This window comes from Pipistrellus kuhlii, unplaced genomic scaffold (assembly GCF_014108245.1).
Source record: "Pipistrellus kuhlii isolate mPipKuh1 unplaced genomic scaffold, mPipKuh1.p scaffold_m20_p_1, whole genome shotgun sequence".
Taxonomy (NCBI): domain Eukaryota; kingdom Metazoa; phylum Chordata; class Mammalia; order Chiroptera; family Vespertilionidae; genus Pipistrellus; species Pipistrellus kuhlii.
Window position 1 is genome coordinate 185346186 of NW_023425404.1, and position 8987 is coordinate 185355172.

Below are 8987 nucleotides of genomic sequence, written 5' to 3' on the forward strand. Positions count from 1 at the left end.
GTTACTGTGAATAGTGTGGCAATAAGCATGTATCAAGATGACTTTTTATGATCCATTTTATAGGCAATGGTACATACAAAGTATTTACCAAGCTTGAGTGACTATCAGACTATCCTGGCTTGATGCTTTCTATTTGTTATCTTATTTTTTCTTACTTATATCCTAATATTCTTACCTTATTATCATTATCCTATAATAAAGCCCACAGAATACTTGAACTATTATTAATCCACTAGAGGCCTGGTGCATAAAATTTGTGCATGGGGGGGTGGGGGGGTCCCCTCAGCCCAGCCTGCACCCTCTCCAATCTGGGACCCCTTGAGGGATGTCCAACTGCCGATTTAGGCCTGATCCCTGGGACCAGGCCTAAATCGGCAGTCAGGCATCCCTCTCATAATCCTGGACCACTGGCTCCTAATCACTCACCTGCCTGCCTGCCTGGTAGCCCCTAACTGCCTCTCCTGCTGGCCTGATCACCCCTCACTGCCTCTGCATGCTGGCCTGATCATCCCTAACTGTCCCCCCTGCCAGGCTAGTCTCCCCTAACTGCTTCCCCATTGTTGGCCAACTTACCCCCAACTGCTTCCTCCCTGCTGGCCTGGTTGCTCCTAACTGCCCCCCACCCCCACCCCGTGACCTTGTTACCTCTTATTCCCCACCCCCTGCCAGCCTGGTTGCCCCTAACTTCCCTCCCTTGCCTGTCTGGTTGCCCCTAACTGTCCCCCCTGCTGGCCTAGTCGCCTCTTACTGTTCCCCTCTGCCAGCCTGGTCACCCCTAACTGTCTCCCCCCCAACCCCCAGCTGGCCTGGTTGCCCCATGCAGCCTGCTTGTTCAGTCATTTGGCCATCCATCACTACCCCCCTGCCAGCTTGGTTGTAGGCAGCCATATTGTGAGAGTGTGAGGGTCAATTTGCATATTACCTCTTTATTATATAGGATGTTTTATAGATGAGGGAAACTGAAGCTCAGAGGGGTGAGGTTCCTTGCTCAAGGACATAGAGCTAATAAGTGGCAGGGATGGGATTTGAACCCAAGTCTAGGTACACCTAAGTCCATGCCCTTTGTTATTGCTTTATTCTGCCTCAGAATGAGCAGAGAGTGCTAATGCAGTGAAGTGGGATGGAAAAGTGAAGGGGGCAAGCACTGCTGGATAGAAGTCAACACTGGGGTGGGTACAGTTTCTCCAAATCGTCAGGTTAAGAGCAGCATTAGACAGTGGGTGCCCAGAAGGGAGAAGACACAAACATGGAGGCCAGCTTTGGAAATCTTCACCCTTTTCTTCTTAAAAAAATAAATAAATAAATAAAAAATATATATATATATTGATTTCAGAGAGGAAGGGAGAGATAGAAATATCAACGATGACAGAGAATCATTGATTGGCTGCCTCCTGCACACCCCCTACTGGGGATTGAGCCCACAACCCAGGCACGTGCCCTTGACCCTTCACCGGAATCGAACGAGGGATCCTTCAGTCCACAGGCCAATGCTCTATCCACTGAGCCAAACTAGCTAGAGCTCCACCCTTTTCTTAATTGCACCATGCTTCACCCCTAGAGAGTAAAGCATAGTGACCACAACAGATGCCTCTTATTTCACTCAGCAGCACTGTACTCCAACGCCACTGAGGCAGCGATTTGGCCAACCACACCCACCCTTAGAACTTTCTACCACATTCAGGAAAATCTACCCAAAAGGAAAGAGAAGAGAAGCGTGGAGTTTCTTAAATTTCTCTTAGGCTCCCTGCCTGATTCTCTCTCCGGCTGTCTAACTTGTTTTAATTTCTCCCGAGGAAGCCCATGGGTATATGCTGATTTGCTTGGCTACAGTCACGGGCACTTTTTAGAAAAACAAAGCCAAGAAGAGCTCTAAGGCTCCCCCGTGACTTGCACCATCAGCCAATCCTTGTTTTATTAAGTGCTGATTCCTCCTGTGGAGCTGAGTTAATGGAGGTGGGGAAAAAAAAGCCAGGGCCCAAACAAGGAACCATTCAGACGTAGTATTCAAAACATCAAGGAACAGAGAGTTTCTGTATTGAGCCCTGTGGGGCCAAGTTCTATATGAATGAAAGGGGTGCGGTGGTTCCACAACCACCCGTTCAAGCTATTTGAGGAGCCCCAGCTCGAGGAAAGACCTATTACTCATGGCCCCCACGCCCAGCCGGCTCAGAAACCATTCCCTCCGGGAGAAGAGTTCCCTGCACTTTGCCCAATTTCCTCTGAAAATCGGAGTCTTACCTAGAATTTTGTTGATTAGTAACACGTTGTGTTCTTGGGTGTTGGTTTTTCTTGCCTTGCTTTTCAAAAAAGGAGGATTTGTAGGAACTTGAAAACAAGATACCAATCAAGAAAATAGAGGCTGGGATGAAGAACCTTGCGAAAGAGTTGGAAAGGGAACCGAAAGCGTTGTAAATCATGGCTATCAGAACAAACCATCACTGCTAATGACATACTTGTGGCAAGGAAATCTAGATCTGCAACTCACTGGGTTTCTCACCCTGGAGAGACTCCTTGTGTGCTTATCCATGGTGAGTGTGAGTGTGAGCATGTGTGTGTGTGAGCGTGTGTGTGTGTGTGTGTGTGTGTGTGTCCACGGTGACTGTGAGTGTGAGCATGTGTGTGTGTGAGTGTGTGATTGCGTGTTTGGGTGTATGTTTTAAAAGGACTAATCCAAACAGAAAGAGGCAGTCTTCGAAGTACTGGGGGGAAATGGCACAATGAGGAGTGATGGATAAAGTAGCCAAACCAAGAGTCTGCTGCTGAAATTACAACCAGATTGCCTCTGAAAAGCAAATAAACTTGAGCAAATAAACCCCTGTGGCAGATTAGCTTTCACAAGCCTACCTGCAAGACAATGTCCAGACCCCTCCTTCCAGATGAAAGGCCCACGGCTAACAGGAGGGGGGTGGGCATTGCTCAGGCCATGTGCTCGGTAACTGCAGGGACAGGGAAGCCCTGAGCTGTCCTCCGGAGACCTGCTCATCACCGAGGGGAGGACACAGGCGGGTGAGGATTGTCGGCGGGGCCTGGAAACAAGTAGCAGTTCAGGAAACAGAGAAACCGGAGCCGTTAAGGCGCATTCTCTGGGGAACCTGGGGAATGAGGATGGAAAAGCCAGCCGGAGGAGGGATAGGCCAGCAGGGAGACGGGGAGCAAATGTGCTGACATCTGACATGTATTAGCGGCACCCAGATGCTCCGTGACTAAAGCGAAGGCTGCTCCGCGTTTATGGATTTCCACATCACAAGCGGCAGACTCCGGGAGAGTGTTCTCGGAATCAGGTGGACATATGGTCGTGAACCCTGGGCCTGCTGCCTCAGAGATTCTGAGAAGGCAGCTACTGCAAATGAAAAAGAATAAATGGATACAAGGCCGTACAAGATTCCACTTCACGCTGGGTACGGATGGTATTAATCCAACTCTGTACATCTTTGGTCCTCTTTATGGAAAAGCTATATCTTAATCATGATCATCATAATTGCTAATTATTATCACTGCCCCATGATCTACATTTTTCTTTTTCTAATATATTTTTATTGATTTCAGAGAGAAAGGGAGAGGAAGAGAGATAGAAAAATCAATGATGAGAGAGAATCATCGATCAGCTGCCTCCTGCATGTCTCACACTGGGGATCGAGCCTACAATCCAGGCATGTGCCCTCACTGCCCCTTGACCTCCTGGTCCATAGGTTGAGGCTCAACCACTGAGCCACACCAGCTGGTGCATTTTCTTACAACCCTTCACAGCTACCATATAAGGTAGCAATTGTTCCCATCCATCTCTATTGTACACAGATGCTGGATTACCAGCCAAGTTGCCATGACCAGGACCAGGCAGAGTTTGGCTCTAAACACCAGGCCCTGCTCACTGACAGTGGGTCCTAGTCAGCTGACCATTCTGCTCACAGCACTGAGGTCCTGAACTCAGCTAGCTAAGAGATTACCCAGGTCTTTGTGGTGGCAAAGGATACAGGAAAGGATTCAAATCTAATTACGTGGCTGCCAATCATGCAGGATCCAACCATTGGATGACTCAAATGAAAGGCTTTTTCTATTTCTAATGTTGCTGCATAAACACACTCTACTCTGCCTTTTTTTTTTCTCTTTCTTTCTTTCTTTCTTTCTTTCTTTCTTTCTTTCTTTCTTTCTTTCTTTCTTTCTTTTTTGAGACAGAGGCACAGGTGAATATCTTGGAATTAGGCAAAAGAGCCACTTCCAGGGCTCTTCCTTGTGGTCAGTGAGAATTCATCCACCTCCCTCACCCCCAACGTCTCTGCAGTTGTGGTTCTGAACAAGGAGAAAAGACATCTGCCATGTCACACTGAGTCCTGGGGTGCCTTCCTCATCACTAAGGACTCATCACTGAATACATTTGAATGATGTTTGGCCTAGCTTTCTCTTTAACCAGTTTTATTGCATGCATTCGAACTCTTGAGAAAACTGGATGATTATGTATGGTATCCATGGCAACTTTCACTTAAATAAAATATGAAATTAATCAGGTTACTCTGTACCTCTGACGTCCTAGGTAGATGGAGTTAACTGCAGATAGAATCATGTTGGCACTCTTTTCAAGGCAATTTTGGGAATTCTATGCCTCTGGTATCCAAGCAAGGGTCAGATTAGTGCCGGGGTAACCCTACTTGGGTAGACAACCACCACAGAGCGACCCTGAGCCCCTGTGGCTCCACTTCAGAATTGCAGCGATTGGTTGGTTAGCTCTTCTCATTGTTCCTCTGCCCCTGATTTTCCTTGAATTGATCCAGATTTTTTTTTATCCCCCTTCCTCCCAGTTAGTGGCATGACTAATTAGGTGAGAATTAGTTGAAAATATCCTGTTTCTATTTTACTAGGATTTATCCTAGATTTTATGTATATAGAAAAATTGAGCAGAAACTCCAGTTTCAATTGTGCAATTGTGTGGTACATTTGTTTTAATTGATGAACCTACGTTGGTACATTATTATTAACTAAAGTCCATAGTTTATGTTAGTGTTAACTATTGGTGCTGTGTGTTCTATGAGTTTTGACAAATGCATAAGGATGTGTATCCACCATTGTAGTATCATATAGAATAGTTTCACTGTCATAAAAATCCTCTGTGCTCCACCTAATCACCCTCCACCCCCAAATCCTTGGCAACAACTGATCCTTTTACAGCCTATAGTTTTGTCTTTTCCAGAATGTCATGTAGCTGTAATCAGTCAGTATGCAGTCTTTTCAGACTGGTTTCCTTTACTTAATTATATGCAATTAAGTTTTCTCCTTGTCTCTTCATTGCCTTTGATTTTTTTCTTTTTTTTTTAACAAACATGTAGACCTATGTTTCTACCAAAATAAAAACTTCATGTCTACCACCCACCCTGCTTTCCTACCACAAAGCAACACATAGGCTTACTGCTGTTTTTCTTCATATCAGCTATCTCCAACCTAGGTTTTATTAACCATATAGGTATCAACATTTTGTATATGATATTATGTGTTTTTTTTATTTTATTGAACAACTCTTTTCTTAATATAAGAAGCCTCGCCATTCCATTGTCATGAAGTGTTAGTTTTAACTCTACATGTTACTGTTATTTGCCTCCTCACTGTTTTCTTATGTGCCATGTCTTCCCTTTATTGGATTCTCTGACCCGGTTCTAATTTCCAGGTTTCTCTTTGGGGCTGGGTGAGCAGAGGTAGATCAGATGGGACAGGCATTCCCTTGACTGTTGGAATTCCTTTAGAGACGTGGCCAGACCTTTAATTACAGCTCTCCGGAGACTGCACCTGGAAAGTTCGGCTGCCTTGCTTGGCATATTTAGCAAGCATGCATTATGCAACTGCTACATGCGAACTCTATGCTTCAAGAGAAGCCTGTTTCTTTTCTCACTGGTGTGGATGGAAGTCCAGGGCAGAAGGGGCAGGGTGGTGGTAACTGATTTCTGAGACTACTCTTTGAGCCAGAAAACAACAGAGAGCAATTCAAGGTAATTCACCAATATTAATCATTCACATCTATTGAGAATGGCAGAGACTCTTCAAAACTCTATAGTGTCTCATTTAATTCTCACAACATCTCTATGAGATGGGTACTGTTATTCACGTTAGGAAACTAAAATACAGAGAAGTCAAGAACCTGCCCAAAGGTCAGAGAGTTAGCATGTTGTAGACTCTAGAGTATGGATTCCAGCATGAGCATTAGTCTCAAGTAACAGGCTAAGGCAGGGGCTTAAAGACAGCTTTTCAGCTGTGAATCCCTCCTGGCCCTAGTCTGCCTTCTGATGCCACTCTTGCTATATCCCTGGGAAAAATACTGCTCCTATTTCTTCTCTTCTGCTGGCAAAAAGTGAAGATTGGGGCAAATCTATTCAGCATTCCAAATGAACAATGCAATCAAGAGATGCTCTAGGATTAGGGGCCAAAATATGTGTTTGGGGCCCACATAAATTTCCTTGCAGTGGAATGCAGTAAAGTCAACACAGGCCTTTGGGCCAGGGGATTCAGCTCCTGGCTCTGCCCTTCGGTGCTGGGAGAGCCACCTGGACCAAGAGCCTTAATTCTTGGCACCTCTGCTTCCAGCTCTCCAGCAATATCTCTCTCAGAGACTCTCCAAGGCTCCAGTGACACCACAGAGGCCTGTCCTTCAGAGCTCAGGGAATGGTTGTAAATCTGAATCCTTTGCTTCTAAATTATTTTTTCCTCTTCCACACATTTGGTCAGATTTATTTATTCTTTAGCAATTGAAGCATTAAACAATGAGTTTTTATTCTCAATCTTTAATGACATTGTATTTGTTATATTTGAGATTGTTTAGTTCTCTCATGGGGAAAAAAACAAAACACTCAAACATAAATCTTTATTCTATCCACCTACTAGTCCTATAGCACAATCATATTATAATAAAAGGCTAATGTGCAAATTGTCTCCTGGACTGGAAGTTTGACCGGGAGTTCAATCAGGGAGTTGGGCTGGCTGGCCAACCACCTGCGGCCCCTCCCCATAGTCAGCCCCACTCCAGATCAACATCCCTCTATTGTGGGGGGCACATGGCTGGACCCCACCCAGGCATGACTTCATGCACTGGGTCTCTAGTTTTAATATAAAAGATTTACTGACAACTGGACGATTTATATGATGTGGGCAGAGAAATATTGACAGTGATTATAAAGTGGCCCGTCTTATAAGTCAAAAGCAATGATCTTGTTTTAATTTTATCTTTATTGTTGAAAGTATTGCAAATGGCCCCTAAGAGCTCTGATTTTTGATCCATCCCTCAATCCACTTCAATACCTGGTTGCTATCACCCTCTAGATCTTCTGGTTTATTGCTGGGAAGCTGATGCACTATTTCTTCATAGCAGGATGCTAATGCTTCTTCATAAAGAATTTGAAAAATTTCACATTGAACATTATCTCTTAGTTTTTTCTCACTACAACCCCTTGTTTGAAGTCTTTTGCACAATACACTATTATCTGTTTTCAGCCCAAATATGAAACCAGCATTTAAGGAAGAAATCACAACCATGGTAATCAGCATCATTCATTTGGTTTTCTAACTCATCAACAATTCTATCTTCATCTAAAATGGGACACTCATCCTCGACATCATAGCTATCCTATAACTGCCCTTCTCCAGCTGAATCACTCACATTAATGTATTTCAGTCTTGATCTTGATGCAGGTTCTTTGGCCAGCATGGTTTTTACAACCCCTGGTGCACCCACCAGCAGAATGTTCAGAAGCAATGTGGTCCCCGATGCACAGGCTCTAGAAAACCTGCTTGTGAATTCTTTCATGTGTGAGATCCAGAGCGAGGCAGCAATACAGGAACAAGAGGCCAGTCATATCATCTAAACCTACCAGCATATAACCCGTCCGGGCACAGGTTTGTATCTCTTTTGTTCACGGCCATTTGTGAACCTAGGTCTGCCAGGCCCCAGAGTGCTGGCCCTGTTTCAAACCACAAAGACATCCTGGTAGGAGTGCTTATATCCTCCGGATTTTCGAATAAAGTGTCCCTCTGGGGGGGAAAGAGGAGAGGACGTGAGCAAAGCCGAGTTTCTATCCTCAGAACTGAATAGGGCCCCTCCAGGGGAATATCCTCAGGCGACACAGTTCTGGGATTGACTTTCACTTCTGTTGCTGGAGTCGCTGCTCAGTCCTCTCTTGGTTACATCACTGAAAATCTGTCTGTAGTTATTTTCTGGGTAGAGAGCCTGGGTAGGCACAGCCACAGGCCACAGTGGGCAGATGCCCTGGCCCTGGACTGCCATCTTGGGGTCCCCTGACTCAACTCCTCACTTGGACAAAGATGAAACTGAGGCCCAGACAGGGCCTGGGGCTTGATCAAAGTTATACATCTAGAAAGTCTCTGAGGTAGCCTTGAGTTTGCTAATTCCCTGGGCAGGGCTTATGGTAAATCAATGTTGCTTCCATCAAGATGATCCTACTGCATTTGAATAAGTCAGAAAGGCCCTGCTCTATTTTGTTCTATTCTTTCCTCTCTTCAAAACCTTTCAGCACTGATCCGCTCACTCACAAGTATTTACTGAGCACATCTATGCGCCCAGCACTTGTGAGGCCTGTAAGAGCTGCAGAGATTCAGAGACATGGGTTCTGTCTCCACTGAAAACTGTGGGGAACAGATCAGACCAACTCATGAATCCAGAACAGTCCAACCCCAGGGCTGCCCCAGCCACAGAGTAGGCTGAATATTGGGGTGGTTGGGAGGTGGGGGTATTAAGAAGTTCTGTGTCATAGTGGAAGGAATTAGGTGAAAATACCAAGTACTGGTTCACATTTTTTTTGTTGTTTTTTTCCAACTGGGCAAATTTTCCATGCCCTTCTCATTTTACGTTAAATGCAAATGACATTGCCAAGAAAGGGAGGATGTGCTTGCTACCTTCACATCAGGAGGCCACTCCACGGTTCTGAGTGGAGGGAGGGTGCACAGCCCTGAATCCTGAGACAGCTGCTTCCCACAACCTTCCAAGTTACTGGGCA

General features: G+C 45.2%; 1 pseudogene; it reads right to left on the minus strand.

Moving 5' to 3' along the window:
- Positions 1 to 7230: 7230 nt before the first annotated feature.
- On the minus strand, positions 7231 to 7780 carry LOC118724862 (annotated as a pseudogene).
- Between the last annotated feature and the right edge of the window lie 1207 nt (positions 7781 to 8987).